General features: G+C 36.3%; 1 long non-coding RNA gene across 1 annotated transcript in view; it reads left to right on the forward strand.

Moving 5' to 3' along the window:
* Positions 1–26,729, forward strand: part of LOC103659185 — a 36,821-nt gene that overhangs the window by 3,177 nt on the left and 6,915 nt on the right. The window contains exons 2-3 of the long non-coding RNA XR_567429.2: positions 14,627–14,830; positions 25,089–25,172. This is a non-coding gene — a long non-coding RNA (uncharacterized LOC103659185). The remainder of the gene's footprint in view (positions 1–14,626; positions 14,831–25,088; positions 25,173–26,729) is intronic.

Consider the following 26,729-nt stretch of genomic DNA (forward strand, 5'->3'; position numbering starts at 1 on the left):
TATATATCATGTTTCCATTTATATTTATATGTGGCTCTGGTTCTGAACTCTTCAGTTGGTCTCTTTGTCTATGACTACACCTGTCATAAATAATAAAACCTGTTGTTTCGATTTACCAACATCTTATAGATTATCTTAATACCTAACAGGGCAAATCCCTCCTTTTTGCTTTTTTTTTTTTTCCAAATTTTACTTAACGTAAACCTCTGTTTTTCCAAATACTTCCTAGAACAAGATTGTTGAGCTTGTAAAATAAAAATCCCTTATTATATATATTTCTATATATAAATTTGGGTTGAATTGGCATCCTGTAACGTGTGGCAGTCACAGGTGTGCTTCTCAGATCTGCCTTCAAGAAAGGACTCACTGCCCAACAGAAGGCACGTAGTTAGCTGACAGCCTCCAGCTGTTAACTTCTAGGTTCACCTGAGCTTTCAAGCTGAAGTTACACTATTGTCAGGGCAGCCCGTTTCCCCCATGCCCATCCTCAGCCAAAGACGGAGTCAGGCATAGTAAAAAGACGTACTCAACATTGGTGATAGAGGCTCTGTCAGACCTGCATGGCAGTCTGATGGCTCCCCCTGCCCAGTCCTGCTTCCTCTCTTTCCTTTTCATAAGTGCTACTCTGCAGTAAACCTTTTGCACTTCTAACTAACTCAACATCTCCACCAGAGAATCCACCTTATGACACAAGTTACGTCATCTGATTCATTCTATTTTTATAAATTAAAGTCATGCTTAATAACAAAATCTAACTATACCTTCTGGCTCAATTACTTCTTTGAAACCATCCCTACCCAACTAAGTTTAATACAGTATCTCCTAAGACATACATTCTGGCAAGCCTACGACTTTCTCTGGCCATCATTGATTTAGTACCTATCATTTTATTTTTTAGTGTACATATACTTTATCCTCCAACTAATGCTCTGTTTTAATTCCCTGTGACCTCCTTGAGTACCTTATTTCATCAGTTACTTCCTTAGCTCCTGTTTTCAACCCTGTCATTCTACTGGGCCTTTCCAACGCATTGTTCAACAAATGTGTCCTGAAGGTCTCCTGTTTTAAACCTCCCACTACTTTCTGAGAATACCGTGGCTGACAAAAAAAACATGATATCTGCCCTGAGGAGCTTATAGGCTCATAAAGAAGGCAGACTTCTAACAAGTAATCATATAGGAAAAAACTTATAAAATATATTACATATTATAAAGAAGGAAATATGAACCATTTTAAAAGTTTAGAAATACTGAAGCATGGCTTCTCTAAGGATATGATATTTAAATGGTTAAGAAAAGGGAATAATGAGTACAAGTTAGCCATGTGAAGCCAAATAGAGACAAGAACATTTCTGGCCTACATAATAGCTTGTGGGATGTTCCTGAGGTAAGGAAGGGCCAGGATCTTAAAGGTCAGAGAGGGGAGAGCATGTCAAGTCAGGAGGAAATATAGCTATAGGCCAATTAGATAAACAGGGCCATGTTAAGATTTTTGAACAAGATTTTATTTAAAATATGATGTGCAAGGGCACCTGGGTGGCTCAGTTGGTTAAGTATCTGCCTTGGGCTCAGGTCATGATCCTGGCATTCTGGGATTAAGCAGTGTTGGGCTCCCTAAACCACTTCTCCTTTTCCCTCTGCCACTCCCCCTGCTTCTGCACGTGTGTGCTCTCTGTCAAATAAATAAAATCTTTAAAAAATAAAATAAAATACGATGTGCAGCCATTGAGAGGTTTTCGGTGTGGTGGAATGAATTAAAAACATGAACATACACACTTCTTAGAAAGCTTAATTAAATTTGGGAGTTTTTAAAGAAAAACAAAAAGGCAAATCCCCTTTAACATAAAAATGCTAGGATTTTTATCTCCCTAGAAGTAGAATCAAGATCATGTTAATAAAGAATATAGTTTTCTCATCTGAGACTAGAAGCCAATAACTTGGAAAGAGAAATAATGCTTTGCTGTGGTGAGGTATGTCCTTAGGTGATTCAAGAGGAAACCCTTCAGCAGTTGCTGTGTAAACTAGGATCAGAGGACATACTATGATTTCCCCCTAATAAGATCAGAGTACTTCTGGTTGCAATAAAAGAATTTGAAGGACAATCACCAATTCTTTAGTGGGCACTCCATCTATACCCATAATTGATTATAATGACTCCCTATAGCAACACTTTAATGGAAGGGATCTAAAACCTAGCAGAACAGTACAGAGTAAGAGGACTAGGAGTTGTGCTAGTAATACACTGAGCTCTTTATTTTATTCCACATAAGGAGAGGAAAAGTTCTTCCATTTTGGGAAAGCACTGTCCAATAAAAATATAATAGGAGCCACATATGTAATTTTACATTTTCTAGTGGCCATATTTTTTAAAGATTAAAGGTGAAATTACTTTTACTATATTTTGTTTTGCCCATAGTGACTAAAATACTGTCATTTCAGTGTGTAATTAATATAAAATTTATTGAGATATTTTACTTTTTTCTGGTTACTAAGTCTTTGATATCCAGTGTGTATTTTACCCTTGTAGCACATCTCAGTTGAAGCACACCACATCACAAGTGCTCAATAGCTACACATTGCTAATGGCTACGGTATTGGACACTGCAGCTTTAAAACTTTAGAGTGTCTCGTGTGGGTATTTAATTGTGGCTGACGTCTGTTGTTTCAGTGTCATTGGTCATTTTTCTCTGCTCAGGTACTGGTCTTCAATAAACTTGGGCTTGAATTTCAAAAGCCCTAATTAAGGTTCTACATCATTACTTTTGTAACAGATAATTTTGTCCTAAGGCTGCTAAGGAAACAAGAACGAAATGTAGAGCTGAACTTTCTTCAAAAGATGGTTCATTACTGCCTCACTTCTTATTAGCCAGAGAATGAGAGGGGAAGGGACAAAATGGTATACCCAGTTTTCTTCTGATTCTTGGCTTGAAGGACAGAGATAGCTCCACAATAAATATTTGTTGGGGAAAAAAGCAATGAAATGAAATGATATGGCAGAGTCCCCACAGAGGCTCTCAAGGGATCATATGCATATACGCTTGTAAATCCTACTTCTCATGGAATTCCAAAGCTAAGCTTGTCAGTCTGCTTTGCTTTCTCTTTGGGTGTGTTTTGTTTTTGTGTTTTTGTTTTTATCGTCTGGAGGCATTCATCTTTACAATAGCTAATGGAATGTTATTTGTGTCATGAAAGATGAAGGGAATGCCAGGAGTCTTGACTCTGTGCCTAAGCTGGGAGACTCTCACCCAGGTTATAAGTCTTGTTTGCCAGTGTTGTTTCATTCAACAAGTAATATTATATTGAGAGCCTACTGGGTGCTATGAACTTCTCTAGGTCCTGAAAATATAGATGTAAACAAGACAGGCAAGATCCCTGCCTAAATAGATTTTTTTTTCAAGATTTTATTTATTTATTTGACAGAAAGACAGCGAGAGAGGGAACACAAGCAGGAGCAGAGGGAAAAGCAGGCTCCCCACTGAGCAGGGAGCCCAATGCGGGGCTCAGTCCCAGTTCCCTGGGATCATGACCTGAGCCAAAGGCAGATGCTTAATGACTAAGCCATCCAGGCGCCCACTTAATAGATTTTTTTAGATGTTTTTTATTTTGGAAAAACTTAAACATATACAAACGCAGAAAAGAGTATAAACTTCCTTATCATCCAGTTTCAGCAATTATGGACTCATGATCAATCTTATTTCATTGATATTCCATACTCTCACTCCATTTCAAATTATTTTGACAGCATAAACATCACATCATTTCCCTGAGGGATGGTTTTAATAATATTACAAATTTTTTTCCTCTGGATACTGAGATTTATACATATCTGTCATCATCTATGGCAGTTTGTACAAGGGACTTTGTAAATGTGTGCGTATGTGTGTATGAATATGTAATGTGTGTGTATATATATATATATGCATGTATCTCTTCAACCACCATCCAATTAATCATTAATATTTATTGAGTCTTCCTCATAAGTACACCTAGAACCTACTCATTGGCATTCAGCCCAGGCTATACACTGCAGCCAAAGAAATCCATAAAAGTCCATGCTAATCATGTCACAATTTAAAATCCTTTATTGACTCCCCATTTACTAGGCTGAAGTACAAATTTATTCATAATAATATCTAATTGAAATTTAGTGTGTTTTATGGTATTAAGCATTGTGCTAAGTGCTTTATATATATATTATGTTAATCCTCACAATTTAGCATTCTCATTTTATAGCCGAAGAAATTAAAGCCTTGAGTAGTCTAAGTTCATTCAAGGGAGTACTCAAGCGTGGTAGAGCTTGAACTCAGATCACTAAACAACAACGACCACATCTTTAACCACATTTTACTAAATCTTTCATTAATTGGTGTCTGTCTAGCTCTCCAACTTTGTCTCACTTCTTCACCTTTCACACTCGGTAGTGCTGCCATACCGAAGTATTTGTGTAGTTCCGCAAATAAACAATACTGTATTGAGCAATAAGCGAACTGGTGTATGCTGAAGAAAACATCAGAATAGGGGATGCCTGGGTGGCTCAGTTGGTTAAGTGTCTGCCTTCAGCTCAGGTAATCCTGTGTTGTCGGGGGAGGGGGGGTCCTTGCTGAGCAGGGAGCCTGCTTCTCCCTCTGCCTGCCACTCCCCCTGCTTGTGCATGCTCTCTCTCTCTGACAAATAAAATCTCTAAAAAAAAAAAAAAAACAAACAAACATCAAGACAGGAACATGAATATATCTTTTAGAGAATTTGGAAATTTCTTTTAAAGTATCCAACTGAACATGATAAGAAAAACCAGACAGAAGGAATTTCCTACATTTATTTTGTCATTAGCATTATTTTGAATTTGACTTTCAAATGGAAAAACATTATAATATTTTTGTTGCCTTAGGCCTATAAAATCCTCAATCTATTCCTAGCTGTCCTTTATTCCATTCCAAAACATACTGCCCTTTATTCTCTTCTTTGCACTAGGAGCCCCTGCTGTTTAGAACATTTACCATGCCCAACCCTATTCTGTACTTAACTCTCGATCACACTTCAGGATTTATCTTAAAAATCACTTCCTCTAGGAAGTCTTCTCTGACTGGACTGAGTGTTCACAGTGTGCATCCCTATTATAATTATATCACCCTGTATTGTTAATAGTTGTCTACCATATTAAAAGATCAAGCTTTTTTCCATTCATTGTTTTATTCCCATACCTAACATGTAATAGATAGTTCTTTGCTTTGCTTTGCTTTTTTCTTTTCTTTTTTCAAATTTAGGTTTATTAGCTGGCTGCTACAAGGGAGAATGTACACTGTGGAGAGTTCAACATTTCAACAGGTGGCAGTTACAGAAGAATACCTATATAGAGTTTGTAGAACCGGAATTAGACATAGGATGGCCTTGGTAGAGATTACTCGGAATTTGTAAACTAGGAAGTTGCTGGAAGGATCAGTGGTTTTATCTTTAGGACACATGACTTTTTGTGGAGTTAATGTTCGGTTGGTCTGTCTGTGTGGTCTTATTCAGAATACCATGGGTCTGATGAATTGGTGTTCAGAGTCTGAAGACAATTTGTCTTGCGTGTCATGGTTTTGTACAGTTTTTCTATTTTGTGAGTGATAATGTGGTTTTGCAAGTTGTGGTTTCTATTTCAACTTTCAGTTCCCTTTTCACATCCTAGTTGCCAGCTGAACCTAGTTGCTAGCCGGTTTTCCCTTTATCCAAAGAATAATGACGAAGCTCCTGTCCTCTCAAGGAGTTCCCAGTCTAGGCTATTATAATATAATTTGATATAATAAGATATAAATAAAGCATTATGAGTTCAGAAGAAACAACCAACTTTTTTTAACTACCATTGTTTTTGAAATCCTGCCATATGCAAGGCTCTGTGTACGATAATGTACTAGGCAAATTACATACACTATTTTATTTAATCCTCAAAAATCGTATGAAATCGATATTTTCTTATCCTCATTTTAAAGTCAAGAAATTGAGATGCAAAATGGTTAAATAACCCGCTCAGGGTCACCTAGCTCAGAAATGATAGATCTTGGCAAATATTTGCTGGGTACTATTCTAGGTGCTTTATCTAATCTCCAAAACAGACCTTTGATGTAGCTACCACTCTTCATCAAGCTGATTCATGGGGAAGTAAAGTAACTCATCTAAGATCACAGAGTTTGTGACCACATTGTAGAGGCAGGATTCAGACCTACACCACTTGGCTCCGTGGTCCACCACCTCGTCTGCTGCTTCCCTTGAGCCCTGTTCTTGGGCTCTCATATCTTTTTACCTAACCACTGTGCTGATGTGCCCCGTTGGCAGAGAAGAAGCTTTACAAAGGGGTTGAATGTGAGTTAAGTAGGATATTTCTGGATGGATCAGAGGGGGTGTAGTCCTTGCAGAGTCCTGGGAGCAGGGAGAGACTCTGCTTGTTCAGGAAATGGTGAGGTTTGAGCAATTCTGAGTGCCTTGGATGGGGAGTTGTGGCAGCTGATAGAGCTGGACACGTGTATTGGGACCAGATTAGAACTTCACAATTGCCCCTCACATTTAACCAAAAGGATGCCCCTCTTAATACTGCACTTGTCTCTCATTGGCCATTCTGGTCCTAATGCATACCCAAAGGAAAGAGATTTGTCACCACTAAAGATACTCATGCTGGAGGCAACTTCAAAAGAAAAGTTCCAGGAATGTGTTAAGCAAAGAGACCTTTAGGGAAAAAATGCTGCTTAGAGATATTCTTAAGGCAATTGCTCTGTCGATCGTAAGGTGCATTTGGTTGTCTATGTCCTTGTAAATTAAAGAAAAAAATATGTCATCATTTTCCATCAATCCAGAGTCCTGAATAACATATTTTGTTTATGGAGTTCTGGGAGCTGACATGCATTTAACTCATCACATGAATCCCATTATGCAGATATGATTCATGTTCCCAGTGTAGAGATGAGGAGACTGAGGCTGAGAAGAAGAACTCAAGGGATTTGGGCACATTGCACAGTGGGAGGTGGGAGAGCCAGCATATCAAGCCAATTTGCCTGATTTCTGAGCCTGTTCTGCCAATGGCCTTAAGGAGTCTGAGACCTTTTAGCTTGTGGAAGTGCAGAACATCCCAAACAGAGCAGGTAGTCTGATGTCTGGAGAACAAGTAGTCAGGAGATAAAGGGAAGTGCTGGGGCCAAGAGGAGGGAAATTGGAACTTCATCCATCCTTGCCCCCTTTGGGTATCAGACCCCACCCCCCACCCCCACGCCCACCCCCGTTTGCATGAGTCACTGGGAAATCTAATACCATCACTTCTATCACTCTCTATTAATGTACAGCCCACATGGGGAGGGGGGATTAGGCCTCATCTTTAGAAAGGAGGTGCATCAGAGAATTTGTGGGCATATGTTAAAACCACAGCACAACCATTGAGGCTGTGTGAGTAGTACCACAGTGATTCCTCCAGGAGCATCAGCAGAGAATTGACTGCTTGCCTGTCTATACTACCTCTGGGGATAGAGACTGGTGGTATGCTGGTTAATGTTTAGCAACTGGGTTTCTAGAAAATAAAATGTATGGATACATATGTATGTACATAAGTTTTACTGATACAAAGGATATGTAGCACACAACTTAACAAATAATAAAATATACAATACTCTTTATTATAAATTCCCTACAACAAATTGGTTCTGACAAAATGTTTTAGCTGATTTTTACCAAATGCTTGTATCTGTAACATTTTCTGCATCACTTTTTTACATCTAGATAATCAACAAAACAATAAACCAAGTCCAGCTCTGTAGCAATTGCCAGCTTCCGTGGTGTAAGTGCTCCCAAACTAGTCTATTTCAGGTTATCAACATGATATCACCAAATGCAGAGTTGGAAAGAGATTCACAGTAACACATCTTTGTACATCATTTCCACCATACAGATACAATAAATAACCTGAGGGGCACAAATAATAATAAAATTAAGTAGAGTAGAATAATTAGAAAGTGATAAGTTTTTAGTATCTGTTGCCTTTTAAAATATAATTGATGTAATTTTAAGTTTAGATAGTTTTTAATAAAAGTTGTCCAAAAAACTAGCTTGCAAAATTCTTGTAAATAAGCTCTTACAGGCTGCTAAAAGGGGGTTCCAGCACACCATTGACTGGAAACACCTTTACCTGCCACCACATGGGGAATTCCCAATATTTCAACAACCAGAATTGAGCACATGAGACAAGAAGTACCAGTAGTTTGAGAGAGTAATAGCAGTCAGAATAAACAAGAGGAAAATGGAACTGATAAAAAAAGAGGGATGAAAAGCTGAATTGTTTTTTTTTAAAGGAATCCTTAGAGAGATTTAAGTTCACACAAAAATTAAGGAATATAATGAATAAAGAGAAGGATCAAATGGTCACCACTGAGACACTAATCAATGATCTGAAAGATAAAAATAGAAATAATAAAAAGAAGAGGTAATTTGTAATTTTGCAAAGCACATCACAATTTTGCAAAGCACATCACAGATTGTGCTGTCATGATAAAAACTATAGATACTCAGAATTGTCATGTAAATTATTGCTTAAATATGCAAATATTTTACATTCCTCCTAGCTTCAAAATATGCATATGATATTTTTAATCAAATAAATATGAATATACTAACACAACAGAAACATTTATGATTACTGCAATTTGAAAGCCATAGTAAATTAAAAAGCTAAAATACGCCTTTACATATTGTGCATGTAGAAATTTTTTTCTATACAGCCCACTTATGTGGTACCATATTTAGGGATGTATTAAATGGAACAGGCAAATACTGAATAAAACTTTAACATTTATATTGAATGTTCATCTTACTAATATTAGTGGTATATTAGCAGAACTTAACATGTATAAGATTATGGAAAACACACAGTTTAAAACTACTCTCTTTAATATTGGCAAATGAATTAATGGGATTAACCAACCATATGCCAGTTTGTTTCTAAATAAAACCAAAATACACTCTGATATGCTACTACAGAGCCGGCAGAGGGAGCTCAAACATTTTTTGCTTTGTTTTTTAACTTACTACCGAAAATTATTTTCTCTTTTAAAAGGTGCTGGATTCTGAAAAATATGTAGTTACTTAAATAATAAAATGTATTAGTAAAAAATCCTTCAGTTAAAAATATATTCACAGGGAAGATATCAATATCACTTATTTTATCTACAAATGGCAGGCAATTAAAATTTCATTCTTTCATTTATTTTTTCCGATAGCCTGTGCTTCCAAAATTTTTTTTCCCAAGATTTCTGGTTCTGGTAAGGTGGAGCAAACTATAATGAAAACTTTTCGATTGTAAACTTTAAACATGATAGGTAAAATATGACACATTTTAAGTTCAATTCTTGTATATGTAGTAAAACATAAACATATTCCTATTCACTCAGTTCTCAGCCCCTCCACATACATAAACACAATTCATTATTATTTTCTTAAGTATCCTTCCAGAATTTATTTATGAATACACAGTCATATGAATATAAAGTCTCATTCTAATCCACTTTTTCCTATGCAATAAGTAACATATCATACTAAATACTTAGTATTTAGTATACTAAAATCTTAGTTTTGTCACTAATATATCTTGGAAATCTTTCCATAAGTCTATTGTAGAGAACTTACTCATTTTTTAAACATTTATATGTGGATAGCAAGTGCATTTTAAGAATATATAATAATTTATTTACATGTTCCGATTTGATGAACTTTTGAGTTGTTTCTGATCATTTTCTCTTGCAAATAATTCTTTAATAATAACCTTATATACATGTGCCATGTTGTATATGTAAAGAGTATATCTGAAGGATAAAGTCCCCAAAGTGGGAATGCTCAGTAAAAAGACATATGAGTTTATATTAACGGATATTGCCAAATTACCATGTATGAAGGTTTTACCAATTTATATTTCCTCAGGAACAGTGTAACTATTTCATCACAATATTCCCAACTGAATGTTATCAAACTTCTGAATTTTACCAGTCTGATAGGTGACATGTATCTAGGTATAATGTACATTTCTCTTACTATGAGTGAGTTAGTTGAATATCAGTATCAGAGCCATTTGTATTTCTTTTTCATGAACTTACTGTTCATAATCATTTGCTTATATTTCTGTTAGGTTGTTGGTCCTTATTAAATTTCAGTCTCTCCTTATTAGGGTGATTAGCCCTTTGTGCTATGTGTTGCCACTTTGTTGTCTTTTGACCTATGGTATGTATTTAGCATGCAGAAATTTTCATATCTACATAGTCAAATTTATCAATCTTGTTTACAGCCTTTTAGATTTTGAGTCACAGTTAGAAAATCCATCCCCACTCCCAGGTTATAAAGAATTCTCCCATGTTTTCTTCTAGTATCTTTATGGTTTATTCATTGATTTTTAGATTTGAACTTTATTCTGAAGTACAATGTGAATTATGAACCCAACATCATTTTTCCAAATGGGTAACAAAATATCCCAAGATGACCAATATAATATAACATTTTAATGACTTCAGCGAAAACCTATGGCAACTGATAAACGAACTCAGTAAAGTTGCAGGATACAAAATCAACATACAAAAATTCATTGCATTTCTATACACTAACAACAAACTATCTGAAAAAAAATAAAACAGTCCCAGTTACAATAGCACCAAAAATAATAAAATACTTAGGAATAAATTTAACCAAGGAAGGTAAAGATCTATACATTGAAAACTATAAGACATTGATGAAAACAATTGAACAAGACACAAATAAATGGGATGATATCCCAGTTTTATGAATTGGAAAAGTCAATATTGTTAAAATGTCCATTCTACCCTAAGCTATCTATAGTGCAATCCTTATCAAAATTCCAATGGCATTTTTTCACAGAAATAGAAAAAACAAGCCTAAAATTCTCATCAAAAGAAAAACAAGTTTTATAACCATGTATGGTGACAGTTTTGAGTAGACTTACCGTGGTGATCATTTCACATTATATACAAATATTGAATCATTGTGTCATACACCTAAAACTGTTATGTTATATGTCAGTCACAATTTAAAAAAAAGAAAGATCAGTTGACTGTATTTGTATTTCAAGGCTATCTGTTCTGTTCTATTGGTCTATTTGTCTATTCTTTGACCAGTACCAAACTGTCTTGATTATGGTAGCTTTATAGTAAATCTTGAAGTCAGGTAGTGTCAGTTCTTCAACTTTGTTCTTTTCCTTCAATGTTGAGTTGGTTATTCTGGGGCTAAACTTTAGAATCCATAAAATAACTTGTTTGAATCTTGTTTGGGATTATACTATATCTATAGATCAAATTGGAAGGAACTGACATCTTGATGACATTGAGTCTTCCTATCTATGAACATTGAATATCTCTCCATTTAGTTTGTCTTTATATCTTTCCTCGGAGTTTGGAGTTTTCCTCATATGGCTCTTGTACATATTTCATTAGATTTATAGTATTTCATTGGGGGGGCTGCTAATTTAATGTGGTAAATGTGTTTTTAATTTCAACTTCCACTTGTTCATTGCTGGTATGTAGGAAAGCAATTGATTTTTGTATCAACTTTGTATCCTGCAACCTTTTTATAGTTGCTTATTAGTTCCAGGAGTTTTTTGTCAATTATGGGGGGTTTTCTACATAGACAATCATGTCATCAATGAACAAAGACAGTTTTGTTTCTTCCTTCCCAGTCTGTATAACTTTTATTTCCTTTTCTTGTCTTACTGCATTAGCTAGGACTTAACAGTATGATATTGGAAAGCAGTGGTGGAGGGGACATCTTTGCCCAGTACCTGATCTTAGCAGGAAAACTTCAACTTTCTTGCTATTAAGTATGACATTAGCTGTAGGGCTTTTGTAGATGTTCTTTATCAAATTGAAGAAGTTCTCTTTCTATTCCTAGTTGGCTCAGAGTGGTATTTTGTTTTGTGTTGTTGTTGTTGTTTAGAGGCAGTTAACATCACTGGAATCACAGTCTTACCTATGGAAGGCAGCAGCTGGAATCTCTCTTCAGATCTTTTGGCTTTCTGGGTTGCTTTAAATCTGCCCTGAGCAAGTTAGAATTCAGGCTTTAACTAAAATTTGAGCAGTGTTTGGAACTCTCCTCTCTGAACCTCTCTTGTATATTTTCTCTTTTTCTTTTTGGCTATAGTGGTCACCCCAAATTCTGTGCTTTGTTCCTTATTTCTTGAAGCCAGAGTGGTCATGGGTTTTTCTCCAAATTTTAGTTCCTTCGCTGGAACCTGTCCTCAGGAGAGAAATCACATATAAATATCTTCACCTGTTGCTGCTTCCTTCATGTGTTGACCTTCCTCCAGCTTCTGCCTAATTTTGGTCATTCTCCAGTTCATTTAGTTGTTTTCTAAGGAATTTTTAAAATCATGATATATATTTGAATGATTACTCTAATGCCAGTGCATAGAACTGGGTTTAGTAACAAAGGTTGAATGCAAGAAATCCAGGTAACAAACTGACGATGACTTCAAATGGAATAATGAGCCTGAGAATAGAGAAGGCAAAAAATTAGGAACATCTACAAGCTCGTGTGACTCTGAACTGCCACATTTGACCCATCTAGAATTTTCTTTATTGTGTAGAGATGGTTGAAAAAAGGATTGAGGTAGTAGCAACCAGAATTATTGCTTGTCACCTAAAATTCATAAATGGGATAAATTAATGATAGCTTGAAGCAAAAATATTCTTGTTCTGTTCCTCCTTAATTTCCATTCACAGAAAATAAATCCAAGCATTTCATGAAGTACCACTGGTATTTGACTGCAAGTGTATCATATTACATAGGAATCTTGTCAGCTACTAGCAATAGAAACCTGACTGCTATGGCTTAAACACCTAAGAGTTTATTGTTTTACATAAAAGAAGTTCAAATGTGGGCTCTCCGCACTGGCATGGAGTTCCACAAAGACAACAGGAATCCAGGCCTTTCTATATTTCAACAGTACTTTTCTTTCTTTCTTTCTTTCTTTCTTTCTTTCTTTCTTTCTTTCTTTCTTTCTTTCTTCTTTTTTAAGATTTTATTTATTTATTTAACGGAGATAGAGACAGCCAGCGAGAGAGGGAACACAAACAGGGGGAGTGGGAGAGGAAGAAGCAGGCTCCCAGCAGAGGAGCCTGGTCCCATAATGCCGGGATCACGCCCTGAGCTGAAGGCAGACGCTTAAGGACTGCACCACCCAGGCGCCCCTCAACAGTACTTTTCTTGACACATAGCTTCCATCCTCAAAGTCACAAGATGGCAACAGGAATTGCAACCATCATATGTCCATTTTAGGCAGGAATAAGTAGAAGGGCAAGGAGCAAAAGAACTCATCCAAGCTTTCTGTTAATAAGAGCCTTCTAATAAATCCCAGCCTATAACTTCACCTTTGAAAGTACTTAGTTACATAGTCATACCTGTCTACAAAGGAGGTTAGAAAGTACTTTTTATAAAGATGGGACATTTGGCACCTTAAATAAAATTGAGATTATGTTACTAAGGATAAAGGAGAAAATGGATGTTGAGTAAGCAACCAGCTGTCTCCACCACATGTACCAAGTGATTTTGTTGGAGCTCTCCCAACCAACTTAAGCCAAACAACAACAGCAACAACAAAAACCAGGGAATATATTGACCCCCATTAGCAAACTTCAGGTTATTTCTATGCAGGCATACCCAATCCAGGCACTCAAATAAGCATTAGGAAATTACTTCCTTTATCTGTCACCTGTGCTTTTATCTGGATTGGAAACAGGCATAGACATATTTTCCCCTCCTGGTGGCAAGATAGCTACTAGGAATAATGGGCTTACATTCTCCCAGTTTAGCAATTTCAGTGGAAAGAGATCACCTGTTTCTTCATTTTAGAAAGGGTTGTAAGAGAGACGCATGGTCCTTTGTATCATGTGTCTGTTCCTACAATTGTTGTAGACAGGGTGTGTGGTGCTCTGATTGGTCAGATCTGTGCCGTGGACCTCAACCTCTTGGGTCAGTCCCAGCTAAACCATACGAACCAAGTTGGGGGAGGTTTGTCTCCAAATTAAACTCAGTGCTAGAAAAAGTGTGAACGGACGCCAGGCAAGCAAAACAACAGGCCTGGTACAGAGGGTAAAAACTTTGAAGAAAAAAAAATTGGATACTTTCAGTCTAGAAATGAAAAGACAAAAAAGGCAAAATACTGGTGATCTATGAATCCTTTGCATGATTCCTATTCTCATCAATATTATTCAATAATACAATGTCCACAGGGAGAAAGTCTACTCCCAGACAGTGCTGGTAATACTTTGAGCATTATGAAAAGCTTTTATAGTTCTAAAACAACTACCAAAATACCAAGAAGAAGATTTTCATAAGTTTGCTATTTATAGGGATATTTATTTGTGGTAACTCTTTTAAGAGCTAAACCAAGGACATTCAACGTGATTCATAAGTTAATCCTTTTAGCGCTCTGTGTTGAAAAAGATGATGAGGAGAATAGGGTTCAAAGCATTGATGTGTGTTTTTCCAAGGTCATGAATTGAATTAGTAGCTAACCAAAGTTGCAGACTCCCAAAATACACGACTCGTTCTGCTCCACGTTTCCATAGTTTATTTTGGTTTATTACAATGGTTGGTCCTTTTTGGCATTTTTTTTGTAGGTGAATGCAGAAAATGAAAATGGCCATATGTTTGAAACTCAGCAACATCTGCCCAAGGGAAATAATAAACAAAAGAGGAGAGTACAAATACTCAAATGAAAGAAGCAAATGGGACACAGCCAAAAAATCTATGGAGAAAATTTGCCGGCAGCTAAATACAACCAATAGTGGTATAAATTCATGTATCCGAACTTTCAGTATTTGGTATGACAGTGAGTACACTTAGGGCTGTCTTTTGTTTGGTTTTCTTTTAACATAATGTCATCCTTACAGAAAAATTTCAAAAATAGTACAAAGAATTCCAGAATAACCTCCACCCAGATTCTGCAAATGTTAAATTTTATTGTCTCATAATCTTCTCCTTCATTCTCTCTCTCTCTACACATGTGTGCATGCACACACACGTGCACATGCACGCACACACACACACACACAATCATTTAAGAGTAAGTTCAGATACGATACTTCTTTCCTACTATACATTTCAGTGTGCATTTTCTAAAATCAGGAACATTTTCTTATGTAACGGAAGCACAATTTTCAAAATTGAGAAATTACTGCTGACACAATGCTATTATATACTATACAGCCTTTACTCAGATTTGACTAATAGACCAGTAAAGACAATTACAGAAAAAGAAATTTAGGATCATACATTACATTCAGTTGTCATATCTCTTTACTTTCCTTCAATGTGGAAGTCCTGAGACTTTCTTTGTATTTCATGAAGCTGGCATCTTTGAAGAGTGCAGGACAATTATTTTGTAGAGGGTCTTTCAAATTAGGTTTTGTCTGATGTTTTCTCATTATTAGATTCAAGTTACACAGGAATATCAGAGGAAGGGTGCTGTGTTCTCAGTGCACCACACTAGGAGCCATATGCTGTTGACTTGTCTCACTATTTGTGCTTAACTTTGATCATGTGGCAAAGGTGGTGTCTGTCGTGTTTCTTCACGGTAACATTATGTTACCTCTTATAATTAATAGAGAACTTTTGGCAAGATACTCAGATTGTGTAGCTATCCTGTTGCTCCTCAAACATTTACACACTAGTGTTAGCATCCATTGATGACTACTACCTGAATCAATTAGAATGAGTATTTTTAAATTAAACTTGTTTCTAAAATGTATTCCACTCATGCCATGCTAAGTATTAGCATCATCACAGGACTTTCATTGTAGGTGAATTCCTATAATCTAAAAAGCATGATAATCAACGATGCAGGGGTAGGATACACTTTTAATATGTCTAATAATGAACTAAGGACTGTGGTTTTATTGGGGGGATGCAAGTGTTCTAAAACTGACTTATGTGGATAGTTGCACCACGCAATAATGTTACTGATTGAGGGGCGCCTTGTTGGTGCAGTTAAGTGTCCAACTTTGCTTTCAGCTCAGGTCGTGATCTCAGGGTCATGAGATCAAGCCCTGTGTGGGGCTGCGACCTCAGCGTGGAGTCTACTTGAGATTCTTCTCCTTCTCCCTCTGCCCTTCCCACTCATGCTCTCTCTCTCTCTCTAAAATAAATAAATAAATCTTTAAAAAAATAAGGTTATTAATCAAATCACTGAATTGTATACCTGAAATGGGTGGATTTTATAATATGTAAAGTACATCTCACTAAAGGTGTAAAAATAGGAAAAAATATGAGTTCAGGAAATAATTAACTGATTTGAGTCAGAAGACAGAAACAAAGGCCAGTGAAAGTGACGATTTAGTGTCACGATTTATATAAATAATAAATACCTCTTAAACTCTAGGGTTCTTAACTTTCTTTTATCTCATGGGCCCTTTTGACAGTCTGATAAAGCCTATGGATTCCTACTAAGAATATTTGAATACATAAAATATATAGGATTAGCAAAAAAAAATAATTAAACTGAAAACATAAAATATTATTTTTGTAATGTAACAACATATGAGCTTTTTAAAATACACTAACAACAGATTTCAAATATAGGCAACTCAAAGTTAAATTTTCTTTTTAGAACACTTATCTATGTGAAGGCCATTGTTACTGAATAGGAATAAGAAAGGTGAACTTTGACAGGGCAATGTGTATGTCCTGTAAGGTATCCCACTGGCGTCCGTTTGGGGGTTTGTTTGGTTACGAGTGTTGGCAGTCCGGATTACCAAAAAATATATTATCATAAATTTAATTCAAGTTTTCATAGCTTGCTTAACAAGAAACAGATAGGTTCCCTCAAGGAATACCAAAATTCTTGGAAGCTGTTTGAGTTAAATTTCTCCTATGAAGTTATATAGCTTCCCAGTTTAAGGGCCAGAATTACACTGCAGTTGGCCAGCTCCAACGCAGGAGCGTCTGTGGGCAGGGAGGCTGAGAGCCCACACGGCAGTACTTTTGAGGAGTGATTAGCATAAATGATATTTTAAGATATCAGTAACAACTTCACTGTGATTTAAAAGTATCTGTGAATTCTAGCGGTGACAAGGTCACAGGGACCAAGATTTTTGCCAACATTCATACTTGAAGGACTTTCTAAATTTCAGTTAAACGTTACTGCAAATAAAGATGTAAATTTTTTTACCCATCAAGTTCAAACACCCTCTGAATTCTATACACGGGCCTTTCGGGCACACATGGACTTCAGGTTAAGAACTCCTCATATAAACAGATAGATAAAAAGAATTCATAACCCTCACATTTTGGTTATTTGGTATAGTTTCAGGATTCCTAAAGACAATGTAAATACATCTTTAAGCAAGGATGTTTAAAGAGAAAAGTCAAATTCCTGAGTTTTGTCTATGTTAAGTCTAAAAACTTGAAAATAGAGTCCTAATTCTCAGTTTCTCTCATGTTCTTTCTCATAAAATGTGGTCAAAATACTTAGTGCCGTTAATAAAAAATCCAATGATGAGGCATCTCTTTCTGCTCTTTCATTACTAGGCATTATTGCAGCTTGGGATTTTTCTGCCTCATCACTCATGAGAGGAAGAAATTGATGTCTTATTTCTTATCCTTATCACCAGTTCGGGGCTGCCTTTTATTTTTTTCATTATCATCTAAATTTAGATATTGAATTCTTCTTAAATTCATTACAAGCAGAAGTCCAGTTACTTGTTCTTGAGCAATTAATTCTTTCCTATTACCAAACTCATTTAGTCCCAAAATATGTTATCAGGTCCTTTAGTACTCTGAAAGAAAAATATTAGAGATAAGGTTTCTGCAGCCTGTATTCTAATAAAAAAAAATTTCTGAAATTAGAAATTAGGATATAATAAAATTATCCTGCTGGAAGTTATGTATGTGCTGTAATCCACATTGTGCCAAATTAGGTACTCTTAAGACTATGTCTCTCAGCCTCAGCGCTGATTATGTAGAAAATGAGTGGAGTTCTGTTTTGTTTTGTTTTGTTTTGTTTTTTAGAGAGAGAGAGAGAGAGAGAGAGCTTGAGCAGTAAGGAGGGGCAGAGGGAGAGGGAGAGAAAGAATCTTAAACAGGTTCTATGTCCACCACAGAGCCCACGGCAGGGCTCAATCTAATGACCCTGAGATCATGACCTGAGCCAAAATCAAGAGTCATATGTTGAACTGTCTAAGGTACCCCTATATCTAATCTCTAAAGTACATCCTACATTTAAAAATTTAATAAGTCATGACCATTTCTAACACAGTCTAGTGGACTACTGTGTTGGTGGCCACCTTCCCTTGATCTGGCTGTTTTGTCTACCCGCAGTCCCCTAGCTATTACGAGTTTCTGTTGTTAGCAATTCACAGCTGTCCCCATCTCAGGAGAATTGCTCTCTTCCTTTCAGCAGAACAGGAGACTGGAGTAGCCACACCCAGAGGACTACAGCCCCCATGTGATAACCAACTAACATGGGGCACAAAAGTTGGCCCCGTTCACTCAAGATGGGATGAGAATTTCCTGGGGAACTAGACTGAAGCTAATGTCTTGACAAGATTACATCCTTGCTAACCTTTTCCCCTGTACCATCTTGACTCTCTTACCCACCTTCTCTTGAGATCACTTCCTCAACTAATCATTTCAACAAGAATCCTCATCTCAGGATCTGCTTCTAGGACTTGATCTTATAGTCATCTTACAGTCAGCATTCAGCAAATCTTTGTGGACTAAGTGAATGAATGAATGAATGAATGAACAAATGGAGTTAATTTGTTCAGTGTTCATCATAAAAGTTATAGACAAAGCCTAAGAATGTTTCATACGGTTTTCAGCAAGTACCATGTGTTGCAAGTATTTTCTAGCAAGGACTATGAACACATCTGTAAACTTGCTTCTTTCTGTCTTTTCTGATAAAATTAATTAGTTCATTTGTAGAAGGAATTTGCTGGAGATTTTTATTCAATGTTCAGCAGAGGATGGGCTAACCTTAACCACTGGTCCAAGTGATCCAAGTAATAAACTCAATATTTGGTGAGGAAAGGAAAGCTAATAGCTCATATTCCCAGAGTTCAGCACCTTTAATTAATTATTTATTTCTAATATAAGGGGGTACATTATCAACTTATCAGCAATAGAATATTAAGAATGTATGAGAAGACAATGCAGTAAGTGCCCAAATGTGAAGCTAACTTTCAATTATTCAGTGATAGAGATGAGTAATGTTGATGAGTAGGTTGGAACACATTATACAGCTTGTACCCAGCCACAGAGAACAGACAAAACTCATTTATCAACATATCTTCTTTTAACTAATAACCGAGGGTGGTTTTTTTTAAGTGGAAAAAACAGTTGTATAAATTTTTAAACTTTTTACTGGAGAGGAATTCTCTGTAATTACCTCTCAGAATGATCACAAATGCAAGAGTTTCTCCTGTTTTGTAAGAATAGTAAAGTCCTGGATACCATGATTTGAATCCTAGGTCTTCTCGTACGTGAACCCTGTTCTCTACTCAGCTCTAGATATCAGTCCCCTGGCCTCAAATTATGATCTTTCAGGGGGTGTTTAGTTGTTAATGAGCTCCTGTTTGGAGATCATGAGGACATTCTCCACTAAATGTAGTATGAGTTTTACCATTTTTACTTCTTGCAGTAGTGTGGTTAAGCTGAAAGAAATGTTTTTCATTAATAATTTTTTCATGATTAAATTACATTTACATATTTTGTGGGGATTTATGTATTACAGTCCAAAAGACACTGTAAGATTTTAGTGATCATGCACAGAAACCTCAATTTTCTCTTCTGTTATTCCGCTTATTAGAGAATATAGGATCTACCACCGTGGTCTTCAACCCAGTTAAATCTGAATGTTTTAAATTTCTTGAGTGAAGCAACTGTTTCTGAAAGCATTTGTATTCCCTGCAGTGCCTAGCATACAGCTCACACTGAAAACAATCTTTTAAAACTCCTTGTGTTTGCTTGTTAGAGCTGTCATAACCAAATAACACAAACTGGGTAACCTACACAAGAGAAATTTATTTCTCACAGTTTTGACCAAGGTGTCAGCAAGTTCGGTTTCTTCTGAGGCCTGTTGGGCTTGCAGATGTTCATCTTCTTGCGGTGTGCTCACATGGTCTTTCCCCTTGTGCATGTCTGTGTCCTGATCTCCTCTTCTTATAGGGACACCAGTCTTAGTCGATTAGGGCCCACCCATATAGTATCTTAATTACCTCTTTAAATGCCCTATCTTCAAATACAGTCACATTCTAAAGTACTGAAGGTTAAGACTTCAACATATAGGAGCACCTGGATGGCTCAGTTGGGTAAGCATCTGACTCTTCATTTTGGCTCAGGCCATGATCTCAGGGTTGTGAGATCAGCCTCCTCATTGGGCTCTGCACTGAGCATGGAGCCCGCTTGGGATTCTCTCCCTTCCCTCTTCTCTCCTCCGCCCTCTTCTTCGCTAAAAAGCAAAAAAAAAAAAAAAAAAAAAAAGACTTCAACATATGAATTTTGGGGAACACAATTCGGCCCATAGCACTCCCTTATATTAGTCTTAAACATTTTAACTCTTATCAAGTTTGTATACTAAAAGAAAACAAAAATAAGTACTTGAATTATTTTTAAATAAGAGTTATGGATTATAGAATCACCCTTTTTCTAGCCATTTGTGTGGAAAATTATGTATACTAATCACAGTTTAGTAGTTGTTATACGCTGATAAAAACATTCCATCTGTGCAGAAGCAAATATTAATGAATCTAATGAGAAAAAAGTTGAACTTCCATTTCCCAAACTCTGCATATAAATAAAATACAGAATTCTCTGATTAAGACAAAACTGGGCCTTTTCATTGATACCCCTTTTATAAAGGACACTCTTAAAGATGTTAGAAGCAGGAATTTGTTTTTGGTTTTTTTGTTTGTTTTTTTTAAGATGTTAGTTTTTTATTTCAGAGAGAGAGAGAGAGCACAAGCAGGGATAGGGGCAGAAGGAGAGAGAGAAGCAGGTTGATCCCAGGATCCTGGGATCATGACCGGAGCCCAAGGCATATGCGCAACCGAGCCACCCAGGCGCCCAGAAGCAGGAATTTGTAATTACATTAAATCATGTGTTGTGTTTCATAAACACATAATTATATTACCTCTCCAGCATCCAACAGAAATTATAAAATTAAGCATATCCTAAGTAAGGAAAAACCTGGGGGTATTCTGGGCAGAACTACTTTTTTTGTTGCTGTAATTATAATGAAAGCCATTTCATTTATATGAGAAACTTTTGTCTTGAAAAAGGTAAAAAGGAACAAACTACTCTTTGGAATTCTGACTTTTTTGGTAATTAATTAATTTTCTATTTAAGGGTAGCCAAGTAAAACAGTGGATGTGGAGAAGGAACAGAGAACTCTAACTGGCTGTGATCAGTGAGTTGTAAATGCCACTGCACTCAGACGAGCCTCTTGTTTTGTTTTGTTTTGTTTTGTTTTGTTTAAACCAAAAAAGACTTGGATCTTCTGAAGATAATGATATAATGTCCCAGGAAAATGGAAAGAAGTGGAAGATTGTCTTCTTTATGTGTTATGCATGCAAACAAGTGACCCAAGTCACCCATTACAGAAGGCCTTTATATCAACTTTATAAAATATGGCTATCTTGCCTATGGCAAATATATATGTATTTCAAATATATATATTTGATATTTTGTTCAACTTAGAGATTAGCTCTAGGTTTTTCGTAGATGCCACTTAGGTTGAGAAAGTTCCTATTCTAGTTTGAGAGTTTTTATCATAAGTAGGTATTGAATTTTGTCTGCATTAATTGGTAGTGATCATGTGGTGTTTTTCTTTAGGCTGTTAGTATGGTGATTTACAATGATTGAATTCTCATGGTGAACCAACTAGCCCTGTATTCCTGGGATAAACCCACTTGGTTGTGATGCATTATTCTTTTTATATGTCTTTTTATATGTTTATATATACATATATATATGTATATATATGTATATATAAACATATAAAAAGACATATAAAAAGACATATATATGTTTATATATATACATATATATATACGTATATATATAAACATATAAAAAGACATAACATATAAAAAGAATAATGCATCACAACCAAGTGGGTGTGTGTGTGTGTGTGTGTGTGTGTGTGTGTATGCTAATGTTTTGCTGAGGATTTTAGTGTCTGTGGTCTTGAGGGTATGAGTCTGAGTTTTCTTTTCTTCTCATGTCTTTGGCTGGATTTGGTACAAGAGTAATTCTGGCCTCATTAAACGAGTTGGGAAGTGTCCTCTATTCTATTTTTCTTTTTTTTTTTTTTTTTTTTAAAGATTTTATTTATTTATTCGACAGAGAGAGAGCCAGCCAGCGAGAGAGGGAACACAAGCAGGGGGAGTGGGAGAGGAAGAAGCAGGCTCATAGCAGAAGAGCCTGATGTGGGGCTCGATCCCAGATCGCCGGGATCACGCCCTGAGCCGAAGGCAGACGCTTAACCGCTGTGCCACCCAGGCGCCCCTCTATTCTATTTTTCTATTTAACCTCCATTTATTCTATTTTTCTTCTATTTTCTGAAAGAGAATGTATAGAATTAATTTTATTTCTTTAAATGTTTACTAGAATTGTATAGGGAAACAATCTGGGGTGGATATTTCTTTTTCAGAAGATTTTAAACTATGAATTCAATTTGTTGAATAGTGATAGGAGTATTCAGGTTAGATAAGTTTTGGTAGTTTGTAGTTTTCAAGGATTGGTCTTTTTCATCTTATTATTATTCATATTATTATTCTTTTATTGTCTGTGGGATCTGTAATGATATTCTCTCTTGCATTCCTGATATTAGTATTTTTGTGTTGCTTGCTCAGTCTCGCTATAGGTTTATCAGTTTTATTTATTCTTTTCCAAGAACCTGCTTTTTGTTTCACTGACTTTCTCTATTTTTCTGTTTTCGATTTGGTTGATTTGACTCTAGTCTGTGTTATTTCCTTAATTCTTCCTGCTTTGGGTTTTTCTTTACTTTTGCTAATTCCTGAATTAGAAACTTATATTATTGATTTGAGACTTTTTCTTCCTTTCTAATATAAATATTTAATGCCATAAATATCCTAGTAGGCGCTGCTTTAGCTATTGTCGTTCAGTTTTAAGATTCATTATATATTAAGATTATTAGCCCTTTGCCCATCTTATATGTCATTGATATTTTTCACAGTTTGTCAATTTATGACAAACTTTATGGTTTTGTCATGCAAAATTTTTAAATTTTATGTAATCAAATTTATTATTTTCTTATTGTCTCTGGATTTTGAATCATGATTAGAAAGTCTTTCATTGAGACTATGGACTATGAGAAACAAACTGAGGACTTCAGAGGGGTGGGGGGTGGGGGAATGGGATAGACCGGTGATGGGTAGTAAGGAGGGCACGTATTGCATGGTGCACTGGGTGTTATACACAACTAATGAATCATCGAGCCTTACATCAGAAACCGGGGATGTACTGTATGGTGACTAACATAATATAATAAAAAATCATTTAAAAAAAAATAAAAATAAAAAAAATAAAAAATAAAAAAAAATAAAAAAAAAAGTCTTTCATTATACCAAGGTTAAAGAAGAATTCACCCATCTTTTCTTGTAGTATTCATATGATTTTTCAATTTACATTTAAATTTCTAATCTATTTGGAGTTTAGATATGGGTCTAATTTTAGCTTTTTCCAAAAGTTTACCTAGTTATCCAAGTACTTCCTGTTTTGAAATTAATGGAAAACTCAGCAACCAAAAATGAATGAATGAATGAATGAATGAATGAATGAATGAATGAATGAATGACAAAATTATTGAGAATGCAGACTCCTCAGTAATTACGTTTGGGATCATTCTACCAGGTAAAGAGCCCAAGTAGGTGGTATTTTTCCTGAGAGCAAGCAAAATATGGAAAGGATAGTAGAAGAAAGAAGTCACAGTATCAACTACAACCTCATGGCCAGTTACAAAAGGATTGTAGCAGCTTTGCATGTTTTCTCTTTGCATTAGTGATTTTCTTCTCTCTCTTTCATTTATGATTTTATATACATGCTTTTGAGGGTTACAATTACAATTTAGCCTTTAGATAACAGAATATTTGGTTGGACTGTGATTGAATTATAATACAGTAATTACAATAACCCTTGGAACGGTGCATCTTTCCATTTTGGGAAAAGGTGAGAACTTTCTCATGTGTACAAAGGACAGCTACATCTTCTTGGGTAGAAAACTTGAGTTGTTTTGTTGAGTAGAGGTCTAAATGTATGGAGAAAAGTGCATATGGAAACTGAATAGCCAGAGGATGGACTGTGCAGTTACCAATTTATTGTCTCTCAGCTACAAACCCACCTTTATTTGCCCTATTTTGTGATATTAAAGCTGGACTCTCCAGGCAATGGCAGAAAGAAACACACTTCCCTTCCAGATACCTGTCTTCAGGTATTATCCAGAGCAGAGTAGCTGCTGCCTGTTCGGAGGTACTCCAGCCATACCCTAACGCCACGATCTCCCTACCAGAAGCCTGAGAATCTCTGGCCTGCCTACACTTTCTGGCAATGGTGTATCACTTCTAGAAACCAGCTCCAGTCCACTCACAACTTCCAGCAATGGTGCACCCTTCTCTATAGACCAATGCCTATACTCAAGTGGCAAATTCTTCAGTAACCAGCAGGCTATGTACCACTATGGTAGCCGCTTCCTCTCTGAAGATGTCAGACTCTCAGCCTGGGGTAGGGGACAGCCTGCTCCTGGCAATTAGTTCCTTTACTGTCTATGTTTTCACAGCCTCTGGATAGTAGCTGCTTTTTTACACCTGACATTTCTGGACTCCTTTTACTCATTTTGGTAGATGACCACCATCTACTTATTGTCTAGCAATAGTATTGCCTAACAAAAGAATTCTAACAGTTCTTTATATTGAATTTTTCCTGTTCAAATAACTGGTGGTTTTTGTTTTGTTTTGTTTTTTTAAATCAAGTAAATTGCCTTTTGCGCATTGGTTTACTAGGTTAGGAATAAATGTCCTACATCGGATTGCATTTTGTTTTATAGTGTACTTTCTGTTCTCTAAGCTCCTGTCCCCAAAAAGAAGATGACGTGTTGTGGAACCTGATTTTATCTGTTGTGAAATACATAATAGGAACCTTCGTGCTTGAGTAAGTGTAAACTTTTTGTGAAGCATTGTCATAAATAATTGCCTAAAGTCCTGATATAATAGCTAGAGCGAAAATTGATGATGGTTCATAAATTTAATCGGTTGGTGCAAATGAATCAGCAGCAAGTTCACTGTTTCCTCTTTTTAAGTCTTTTATCTTCAGAACTGTAAAATATTCATTGTAACTCTCAGTGGTTAGAAAAAAAAACACATTCTTTTCTGTAGCAGATCTTTTTAACAAAAGGATTTTGACTGATTCCTGAAATCTAAACACAATGCAAAAATTTGGGGTGGCTTTTTTTTTTCTTTTTAATAAAAACATTTAACATATGACAGTTAAGGCAAAAACTGGCCCTTGGAGTTGCACTGAGCTTCCTACTCCCAGTAAAACAATCTGCAAATCCTAACTGATGTTCTAAAGAAGTGATTCTCAAACTCGAGCTTGTGCTGGCATCCCCTGCTGGACTTGTTAAAACCTGGGTTGTTGGATCCCACCTTAGAGTTTCTGATTCAGTAGGCATGGGGCAGGGCCTGAGAATCTGCATTTCTAACAAATTCTCATGAGATACACATCTGGGGTCCACATTTTAAGAACGAATGTTTTGGGGCAACCACTCAGTACCTACCTCCTCTATTATCTTCCATCTCTCCCTTTCCTTCTATTTAATCCCAAACTGCACTTGCTATTATTACCTGGGGGGGGTCCATGTTCTTGGCACCATATTCTGTCTTCAATTCCTGAACTCTTTTTCTAACATTTTGAAAGTTGGCCCATCCTTTTTCTCTGTCTTTCCTCAATCACCTGGCCCTGACACCTCCCACAGCCATAGCGTTTTCATTGCCTGCTTTACTGCCCAGTGTTATGTTATACCAACTTACATTGCAGCCCCGTAGCCAATGTCCCTGTTCTTTTCTCCTCTCCCCCTCCTTGAAGCTCACAAGCACACTCTTCTATTGCCAGTAATGAATGGTAGGTGTGGAATTTGGAGAGATGAGGTGAGGGTGTATTGATCTTCTCAAGTTAATCCATGCTGGGAACTAGGAGGACACGAAGCGTTCCCTTATAATCCAATTCCTTAATCATCCAGAATCTCCCTCCTTGGGATCCACCATTTTAGAAATTTGTGGAATGATCTTATCTCTTCTGAATGTTGTATAATCTTTATTGCGCTCCTGCTCTACATCTGTCTTTCGTGTGCCATGTGGGTAGCACTGTTAAGAACAGCATTGCAACATTTCCTCTATGTTTAGACTTCATATCTCTTTCCTGACTACCATGGTTCCTGATGCCCTTCCTCACTTCCTGTTTATGATCTGATCTTTGCCTAATGATTGATAGTACTCTTCTGCTACTTACCAGAAGATCATATTTGCTTATATGTGTCCTCTCTGAGTAGTCCTATTTCTGGAACTGTAGTATAAAACAATGACTTAGTTTTATAGAAATTGTCTTGAAAGAGTAGCAAGAAGCACTCTGACACATATATATCTTATATATTTTATTGTGTAACTTACAGTGATACATTTGCAGCAAAGAATAACAGAAGGTATGAAGCTA

The sequence above is a fragment of the Ursus maritimus genome, unplaced genomic scaffold (genome assembly GCF_017311325.1).
Source record: "Ursus maritimus isolate PB19 unplaced genomic scaffold, ASM1731132v1 scaffold_10, whole genome shotgun sequence".
In the NCBI taxonomy this organism is placed as follows: Eukaryota; Metazoa; Chordata; class Mammalia; order Carnivora; family Ursidae; genus Ursus; species Ursus maritimus.